This window comes from Tachyglossus aculeatus, chromosome 24, assembly GCF_015852505.1.
Source record: "Tachyglossus aculeatus isolate mTacAcu1 chromosome 24, mTacAcu1.pri, whole genome shotgun sequence".
NCBI lineage: Eukaryota > Metazoa > Chordata > Mammalia > Monotremata > Tachyglossidae > Tachyglossus > Tachyglossus aculeatus.
Genome location: NC_052089.1, coordinates 25,997,139 through 26,005,709, shown reverse-complemented (window position 1 = coordinate 26,005,709; position 8,571 = coordinate 25,997,139).

The following is an 8,571-nucleotide window of genomic DNA, read 5'->3' as shown; positions in this document are numbered from 1 at the left end:
TCCCTCCGGACCGTCCGAGGCTCCCTCCGGGCCGTCCGAGGCTCCCTCCGGACCGTCCGAGGCTCCCTTCCCGGCCGTCCGAGGCTCCCTCCCTCCGGACCGTCCGAGGCTCCCTCCCGCCCGTCCGGTCAGTGGGGTGATGCGGCCGGGGCGGAGGAGAGGAAGGCTCCGGCCGTCCCGGGGGGTGTCCCGTCCCCGTCCCCCCCGCAGCCCCGACCCCAGCCCGGCCCGCTCACTGGCCCCGCCGCCGCCACCGCCGCCGGGGCATCTCCCGGGGACGGAGGACCGGGCCCGACGGGACAGGACCGGACTGGACCGGACAGGACCAGATAGGACCGGACGGGACCGGACAAACCAAATAGGACCGGACAGGACCAAATGGGACCGGACAGGACCAGAATGGACCGGACACGATCAGATAAGACCGGACAGGACCGGACCGGACCAGAGAAGACCAGAGAGGACCGGACCGGACAGGACCAGATAGGACCGGACAGGACCGGACCGGACCAGACAGGACCAGATAGAACCGGTCCGAAAAGGACCGGACCGGACCGGACCGGACCGGACGGGCGGGTCTGTGGCTGTGAGTGGTGGCCGGGACCGGGTTTATATACCCGGGGAGGGACACTCCGCCCCCTCCCCTCCTCTCCATCATCCCCCTCCCCTCCTCTCCATCATCCCCCTCCCCTCCTCTCCATCACCCCCCTCCCCTCCTCTCCATCCCCATCTCCCTCCTCTCCATCCCCATCTCCCTCCTCTCCATCCTCCTCCCCTCGCCCCTTCCCCGGATTCCCCGCCCTCCCCCCCAACCCCAGTGGAGTGAAGTTTGGAGGGACCGCGCCCACCCCGCCCCCCCGCCCCGCCCGATCTGGGGGTCCGTTCTCCCAGGGAGCCGTGCCGGGGCACCGGGGGACCCTCAGGGGTGGACAGGGGACAGTCACTGGGGGACCCTCAGGGGTGGACAGGGGAGAGTCAGAGGGGTTGGGGGGTCCGTGCGGGGGCACTAGGGGACTGTGAGCCCACTGTTGGGTAGGGACTGTCTCTATATGTTGCCAACTTGGACTTCCCAAAGCGCTTAGTACAGTACTCTGCACACAGTAAGCGCTCAATAAATACGATTGATTGATTGATTGATTGACACTCAGGGGTGGACAGGGGAGAGTCAGGGGCTTTGGGTGGTCCGTGAAGGGGCACTGGGGGACAGTCGGGGTAGACAGGGGAGAGTCAGAGGGGTTGGGTGGTCCGTGCGGGATCACTGGGGGACACTCGGGGTGGACAAGGGAGAGTCAGAGGGGTTGGGTGGTCCGTGCGGGGGCACAATAAGGAGTGGACAGGGGAATCGGGGGCTTTGGGTGGTCTCGGGGGGCACTGGGGGACACTCGGGGTGGACAGGGGAGAGTCGGGGGCTTTGGGTGGTCAGTGCGGGGTCACTGGGGGACAGTCGGGGTGGACAGGGGAGAGTCAGGGGCTTTGGGTGGTCCGTGAGGGGGCACTGGGGAACAGTCAGGGGTGGGCAGGGGAGAGTCAGGGGCTTTGGGTGGTCCGTGAGGGGGCACTGGGGGACAGTCAGGGGTAGACAGGGGAGAGTCAGGGGCTTTGGGTGGTCCGTGAGGGGTCACTGGGGGACTGTCAGGTGTAGACAGGGGAGAGTCAGAGGGGTTCGGTGGTCCGCGCGAGGGCACTGGGGGACAATCAGGAGTGGACGGGGGGAATCGGGGGCTTTGGGTGGTCCTGGGGGGCAGTGGGAGACACTCAGGGATGGACAGGGGAGGGTCAGGGGATTTAGATGGTCCGTGCTGGGTCACTGGGGGACAATCAGGGGGTGGACAGGATGGAATCAGGGGCTTTGGGTGGTGCTGGAGGGGCACTGAGGGACAGTCGGGGTGGACAGGGGAGAGTCAGGGGCTTTGGGTGGTCCGTGCTGGGTCACTGGGGGACAATCATGGGTGGGCAGGGGAGAGTTAAGGGCTTTGGGTGGTCCTGGAGGGGCACTGAGGGCCAGTCAAGGGTGGACATGGGAGAGTTAGGGGCTTTGGGTTGCCCTGGCGGGGTCACTGGGGGACAATCAGGGGTAGACAGGGGAGAGTTAAGGGCTTTGGGTGGTCCGGGCGGGGTCACTGGGGGACAGTCAGGGGTGGACAGGGGAGAGTCAGGGGTTTTGGGTGGTCTGTACTGGGTCATTGGGGAGAGTCAGGGGTGGACAGGGGAGAGTCGGAGTCGGGGGGGATGATCCGTGCGGGGTCACTGGGGGACAATCAGGGGTGGGCAGGGCAGAATTAGGGGATTTGGGCGGTCCTTGAGAGGTCACTGGTGGTCCGTGCTGGTTCACTGGGGGACAGTCAGGGGTGGACTGGGGAGAGTCAGAGGGGTCGGGTGGTCCTTGCGGGATCACTGGTGGTCCGTGCTGGCTCCCTGGGAGACAGGCAGGGACGGACAGGGGGAATCAGGGGCTTCGGGTGGTCCATGCTGGGTCACCTGGGGGTAGTCAAGGATGGTCAAGGGAGAATCGGGGGCTTCGGTGGCTCTGCATGGGGTCACTGGGGAGAGTAGGGGATGGAGAGGGGAGTATCGGGGGGTCAGATGGTCTGTTCCGGGACACTGAAGAGAGTCAGAGATGGAGAGCGCTTAGCCCCGTCCTCTGCACACAGTAAGCGCTCAATAAATACGATCGAATGGAGAGGGGAGAGCCCAGGGGTGTGGAATGGCCAGGGCTGGGACACTGGGGGAGAGTCAGGGATGGACAGGGAAGAGTCAAGGGTGGGGGATGGTCCAGTCTGGGTCACTGGGGGAAGTCAGGGATGGAGAAGTAGTGTGGCTCAGTGGAAAGAGCGTGGGCTTGGGAGTCAGAGGTCATGGGCTCTAATCCCAGCTCTGCCATTTATCAGCTGTGTGACTTTGGGTAAATCACTTATCTCCTCTGTGCCTCAGTTACCTCATCTGTAAAATGGGGATTGAGACTATGAGCCCCATGTGGGACAATCTGATTACCTTGTACCCCCCAGCGCTTAGAACAGTGCTTGACAAATAGCATTTTTTTGATGAAGCAGTGTGGCTCAGTAGAAAGAACAAGGGATTGGGAGTCAGAGGTCTTGAGTTCTAATCCCGGCTCCACCGCTTGTCAGCTGTGTGACTTTGGGCAAGTCACTTCACTTCTCCGGGCCTAAGTTACCTCATCTGTAAAATGGGGATTAAGACTGTGAACCCAATGTGGAACAACCTGATTACCTTGTATCCCCCCCAGCGCTTAGAACAGTGCTTGGCACATAGTGCTTAACAAATACCATCATTATTATTATTATTATGGACAGGGGAGAGTTAGGGGTGTGGGATTGTCCACGCTGGGTCACTGGGGGACAGTCAGGGCTGGAGAGGGGAGTCAGGGTCAGGATAATCCACCAGAATTAGCCCCTGACAAGCTCCATGGACCCAAATTCAGGTATTCCACCCTACACTTGTCTATTTGATGTTTCCTCTTTCCCCCAGTTCCCTCTCTCTGTAAAATAATTTTTGGTCTGGTTCATCTTCCCCGTTGGACTGTAAACTCCCCGTGGGCAAGGAGCCATGAATCTCACTTCTGCTGTTTTCTCCCAAGCACTTAACACAGCGTTTAGTGCTGAGTGTATAGCACTCAGTGGGTGTTCAGTAAATGCTCTTGAACGATCGATGGGATTAGTCTCTCCCCAACGCCTAGTTGAGCTTCTCTCCTGGGGAATTGGAAAGCAGTCAGTCATTTATTCATTCATTCAATCGTATTAATTGAAGGCTTGCAGTGTGCGAAGCACTGTACCAAGCATTTGGAAAATTCAATACAGTGAAAAAGAATGAAAAATCCCTGCCCACAGTGGGTTTACAGTCTACAGGATGGGTTTTACAATCAATCAGTCCACCCACCAATGGGATTTCTCGGCTGCCTACTTTGGGCAGAGCACTGTACTGAGCACTTGGGAGAGCACTGGACCCCCCCACCCCATTTTTTATGGTATTTGTTAAGTGCTTACTATGTGCAAAGCACTGTTCTAAGCGCTGGGGAGGGTACAAGGTGATCGTGTTGTCCCAAGGGGGGCTCACAGTTTTTAATCCCCATTTTTCAGATGAGGTAACTGAGGCACAAAGAAATTAAGTGACGTGCCCAAAGTCACACAGCTGACAGTTGGTGGAGTCAGGATTTGAACCCGTGACCTCTGACTCCAAAGCCCGTGCTCTTGCCACTGAGCCACGCTGCTTCCCCTTCCCACACGCCCCAAAGGCGACCATATATATATAGTGTATACAGCTATAATTCCTTTTATCTACTTTGATGGTATTGACACCTGTCTACTTGTTTTGCTTTGGAGTCTGTCTCCTCCCTTCTAGACTGTGAGCCCATTGTTGGGTAGGGACTGTCTTTATCTGTTGCCAAATTGTACTTTCCAAGCGCTTAGTACAGTGCACATAGTAAGTGCTCAATAAATATGATTATGAGAAGCAGCATGTCTTATGAGAAGCAGCATGGCTCATGAGAAGCAGCGTGGCTTGGTGGAAAGAGCACGGGCTTTGGAGTCAGAGGTCATGGGTTCAAATCCCAGCTCTGCCACTTGTCAGCTGTGTGACTTTGGGCAAGTCACTTCACTTCCCTGTGCCTCAGTTACCTCATCTGTAAAATGGGGATTAAGACTGTGAGCCCCCCCGGGACAGCCTGATCACCTTGTAACCTCCCCAGCACTTAGAACAGTGCTTTGCACATAATAAGCGCTTAATAAATGCCATTATTATTATTAATGAATGAATGAAGGGACAGGATTCCTAATTGGCATCCAGACCATACTTCTAAGGGGGTGGAGAGAGGGACATAAGAATGAGAGACCAACACAAACTAAGATGGCACCCACAGAGACCTTGTTGGGTCAGAGGGCCTAGGTTCAAATCCCAGCTCCTCTTCTTGCATGCCATATAACCTTGGGCAGGTCATTTCCCTTCTCTCCGTCTCAGTAGCCCAGAGAAGCAGCGTGAACTAGTGGCTACAGCTCGGGCCTTGGAGTCAGAAGGATCTGGGTTCTAATCCCTCCTCTGCCATTTCATTCATTCATTCATTCAATCGTATTTATTGAGTGCTTACTGTGTGCAGAGCACTGCACTAAGCGCTTGGGAAGTACAAATCGGCAACATATAGAGACAGTCCCTACCCAACAACGGGCTCACAGTCTAGAAGGCCATTTGTCTGCTGTGTGACCCTAAGCAAGTCACTTCGCTTCTTTGTGCCTCGATTACCTTGTCTGTAAAATGGGGATTACAACCGTGAACCCCACGTGGGACAAGGACAGGGTCCAACCTGTTTTGCCTGCTCCCACCCCATCGCTTAGTACAGTGCCTGGCACATAGTAAGTGCTTAACAAATAACACGATTATTAACCTCATCTGAAAAATGCAGGGAAAATACCTGCTTTCCCCCTGGCATTAGTCCGTGAAGCTCATAGAGAAGCAGCGTGACTCAGTGGAAAGAGCCCGGGCTTCGGAGTCAGAGGTCATGGGTTCAAATCCCGGCTCCTCCACTTGTCTGCTGTGTGACTGTGGGCAAGCCACTTAACTTCTCAGTGCTTCAGTTCCCTCATCTGTAAAATGGGGATTAAGACTGTGAGCCCACGTGGGACAACCTGATCACCTTGTAACCTCCTCAGCGCTTTGAACAGTGCTTTGCACATAGTAAGCACTTAATAAATGCCATTATTGCTATTATTATTACTATAATGGCAGCGCCCAACCTGCTTGTCTTCTGTCTACCCCAGTGCTGAGTACAGTGCTTAGCACAGAGTGAGTGCTTAACAAAATCCTACCATTATCACACTTCTCCCGAGTTCCTCGGGGGAACGCAACGATCTGATCTTTACGTGCCTTCCCCCAGAATGATGCTTTGTAGGTCCTGGGGCCTGAAATCCATCCACAACTGGCCGGGCTTCTGTTTCTCCGATTTAGCTCTGGCAATGAACTCCGCCTCCCCATTCCCCAGCTCCTCCCCACCGCCCCCCCAACCGCCCCACTTCCCCAGGGAATCCTGATCCTATCTAACAGATGTCTGTTTCCTCTCTCAAATCCTCATTAGGGGGTCCCTGGCTGTCCGCATGCTTTATGCTTTCAGACTCAATGGCCATGTCGACCCAGAGCCAGGCGTAGCCTTTTTTATTTTTATTTTTATTTTCTGCCAGGCATTTGTGAGTGGAAAATTACTTTCCTAGGCCAAATCCTCAAAGGGCAAACATGGTGGGGTAAGGGCCTAGTGGAAGAGGATCTCAGAAACGACGCCCCATGGATTCTGCTCAAGTTTTTCCAGATCACCACTTAGACTGGAAATCCCACACGGGACGGGGACTGTATCCAACCTAATTCATTTGGACCTACCATGATCGCTTAGAACAGTGTCTAAAGCATAGTAAACGCATAACAAATCCCCCTTTTGAGCCAGCAGGGAATTCTGAGATTCAAGCTGGTTTGCCTCATAGCTTGGGAATCAGAGGTCCCCAAAATTCACTGCCCTCCTAAAAATCCCACCTCCTCCAAGAAGCCTTCCCCAATTAGTCCCAAGTACCTCGAATCAAACAAACCTGCCAGACCATCCTCAGCACTTGAGTACATATTTATCTCCCTCCTGAGCTCTTTCTTATATACATTACTCAATCATATGTTCAACTATTTAGATTATACTCTAATTGTAAATATTTTTATATCTGGCTCTCTCATTAGACTGTAAGCTCCATGAGGGCTGAGTCCTATCAATTTATTCTACTCTCTCTAGGGTTTATCACAGTGTTTTTCATGCAGTAGGCCCTCAAGAAGCAGTGTGGCCTAGTGGAGAGAGGCCAGGACTGGGAGTCTGAGGACCTGGGATCTGGGTGACCTCAGGTAAGTCACTTAAACTCGCTGTGGGCAGGGAATGTGTCTGTTTATTGTTATGTCGTACCCTTCCCAACACAGTGCAGTGCTCTGCACACAGTACGCGCTCGGGAAATATGATTGAATGAATAAATTAATGAACTTCTCTGGACCTCCATTTCCTCATCTGGAAAATAGGGATTCCATTCCTGTTCTCCCCCTTACTTAGCCTGTGGGTCCCCATGTGGGACAGGGATTGTCTGACCTGATTATTGATAATGATAATAATAACTGCGGTATTTGTTAAGCATTATGTGTGAGGCACTGCCCTAAGTGCTGGGGTATATATTAGCTAATCGTGTTGGACACAGATCATGTCCCACGTGAAGCCCCCAGTGTCAATCCCCATTTTATAGATGAGGTAACTGGGGCCCGGAGAAGTGAGTGACTTGCCAAGTTCATATGGACAGCAAGTGATATCTTCTATCTATCCCATGCTTAGTACATTGTGGAGAGAGCTGCCTGCCCGTCCTCATTTTCCATCTCCCATGAAGGGACACAGGGGAAGACCAAGTCTGCCGTTTTGGGGAGTTTTTTGTTACTTTCTTTTCCATTCATTCATTCACTCAATCATATTTATTGAGCTCTTACTGTGTGCAGAGCACTGTACTAAGTGCTTGGAAATCCAATCTGGCAACAGATAGAGACAATCCCTACCCAGCAACGGGCTTTTCTCCGCCTGCCTTTGGCTCCGGCATCCACTTCCAGGAAGAATGCCGCTGAATACTCGCCTGGTCTCTCGTGGCTCTTCAGAGCTGACAAGTCAGCATCTGTGAGTTGGCACCACTGCCAGGCAGAACAGTTGGCCGGGATCCCCAGAGAGCCGTCTCGTCCTTCTCCTCCGGACCATGCCCCCCACCCCTCCATCCCTCTCCCTCCTCCAGACCCACGGTCCTAACCGGGAATGCTGCCCCTCCAACACCTGCTCAATCCAATAGAAGCTCCGCACAAAGAAGCAGTGTGGCCGAGCGGATGGCCCGTTGTGGGCAGGGATTGTCTGTCTTTGCTGCTGAATTGTACCCCAACCCCATGCAGCAGACAAGTGGCAGCAAACCTTGTGACTCCTTTTAGACTGTGAGCCCACTGTTGGGTAGGGACCGTCTCTATGTGTTGCCAACTTGTACTTCCCAAGCGCTTAGTGCAGTGCTCTGTAGACAGTAAGCGCTCAATACATACGATTGATGATGATGATGATGATGACTCCCAGGCCCGTGCCCCAACCCCATGCAGCAGATAAATGGCAGCAAACCTTCTGACTCCTTTTATACTGTGAGCCTACTGTTGGGTAGGGACCGTCTCTGTGTGTTGCCAACTTGTACTTCCCAAGCGCTTAGTGCAGTGCTCTGCACACAGTAAGCACTCAATACATACGATTGATGATGATGATGATGATGACTCCCAGGCCCGTGCCCCAATCCCATGCAGCAGACAAGTGGCAGCAAACCTTGTGACTCCTTTTAGACTGTGAGCCCACTGTTGGGTAGGGACCGTCTCTATATGTTGCCAACTTGTACTTCCCAAGCGCTTAGTGCAGTGCTGTGCACACAGTAAGCACTCAATAAATACGATTGATGATGATGATGATGACTCCCAGGCCCGTGCCCCAACCCCATGCAGGAGATAAATGGCAGCAAACCTTCTGACTCCTTTTAGACTGTGAGCCTA